Here is a 1,662-nt window from a genome sequence, read left to right as displayed (position 1 = left end):
GTAGGTATTTTCGAGTAAACCCAGAATCGAAAAATATGAAATTTGCCAAAAACCCCCCAAAATGAGGATTTACCGTTAGAAACCGATTCTTCGTACCTTGGCGCACTTATAGGCCTCGTGGCTTAGTACATTATGAACGTAGTTTCGGTTTATTGCCGGGTTTAAAAAGAAGAAACTTGGTGTATTTACCCAGCAAAGACATTTTTTTTTTTTACTTTTTTCACCTTTTTTCAATTTTGGTGAGGTTTTTACGCACTATTTTAAAGAAAATCATACTAAAATAGCGAAAAAACTTGTGTTTAGTTTCATAAATCGGTTGAAAGTTTACTGTGTTATTAAACTTTTTATAAAAACGAAATTTTTGCAAAAATATTATTTTGGACTATACTACTCAAAAATGTTTTCTTGACCGTTTTTTTTTTTGTAATCTAGCATCAACAGTTTCTCCATGTAGAATATTCTGAAATTATTTTTATACCCAAGCGCACTTGTGCACAAGGGTATTATTACTTTGCTCACATAACGGTTGTTTGTAAGAGTCAAAACGAATCGAGATAGATATAGCCAAATGTATACATAAATGATCATAATGAAATAATAAATCGATTAAGCGGTGACTGTCTGTCCGTCCGTCTGTGTACACGATAACACGAGTAAAAATTGAGATATCCTAACGACACTTGGTATGTGTTCCTCTTTTCAGCGTAGGACGAATGGTATGGAAAATGAGCAAAATCGGACAATAGCCACGCCTGCGTTCCATATAACGGTAGTTTTCAGAAACACGAAAACTGAGATATTTTTGTAACAACTGATGCTTATTGATATTTACAATGATTTTTAGACGAAAAATAATATTATAAATTCTTGGAAAATGGGCGTAGCCACGCCCACTTAGATTACATCTGTATATATCTGTAACAGCTCCACCAATTTCCCCCAAACTTGACACGGTTGTTGACCCCATTATTATTCTTATTTTATTTTTTCCTCTGAAACGTTTTTTAATTGGTGAAAGTATTCGCCTTGTTCATCACTGAACTTGCCCAAATTATGTGGGAAGAAGTCCAAATGTTTTTAACGTTAACTCAAGATTTTGGGAGTGTTGGGCAAATTTCCTATTTCGGTTCTTGTTTTACTCGGAAAAGACCTACCAGAAAATATTCAAACCTCCCAGGTATTTTGTAGTGTCGCACAGTGTAATCTAAGCTCCACCGCAAAAACTGTTAATTTTTAAATGTTCGTTTTGCTTGTGTCACTTGTTTCCAACATTAATAAAAGGCAATTTTTAGTTCTTTATAATCAATCATTTAACTGAGATGAGAGCCATATGCGCTAACACATTAAATGTTGTTCATCCACATTCTAAGACAATTCGTAGACAATTTGGGTTTAATGCAAATTAATTAGGTATTAAATCAAAAGAAAAAGCGAACGTTCCGATGCGTTATAACTAGGTATCACAAATAATAATTATTTACAAAAAATCATACTAGAGGTATTCTCGAAGTCTTGCACGTTGCTCGGATTGCATGAAATGCAAAAATACTACCCCCAAAATTGCATTTGGTAGCAAGCAGCGAAATGCTGTATCAAATACAATAGGATCCCGCCAAAAAAAAAATCAAGTGATCGAAATGAGGAGAATGAGTGAAATATGTA

At 33.9% G+C, this 1,662-nt stretch overlaps 1 protein-coding gene across 1 annotated transcript in view; it reads left to right on the top strand.

Moving 5' to 3' along the window:
• LOC118734418 (nuclear pore complex protein Nup153) overlaps positions 1–1,662 on the top strand; it is a 29,805-nt gene that overhangs the window by 19,780 nt on the left and 8,363 nt on the right. The gene's annotated exons all lie outside the window — the stretch shown is intronic.

Source organism: Rhagoletis pomonella, unplaced genomic scaffold, assembly GCF_013731165.1.
Source record: "Rhagoletis pomonella isolate Grant_MI unplaced genomic scaffold, Rhpom_1.0 Rhpom_scaffold_00002, whole genome shotgun sequence".
NCBI classification, from domain to species: Eukaryota; Metazoa; Arthropoda; class Insecta; order Diptera; family Tephritidae; genus Rhagoletis; species Rhagoletis pomonella.
The sequence above is the reverse complement of the archived record's forward strand: the minus strand, read 5'-3'. Positions and strand labels throughout refer to the sequence as shown.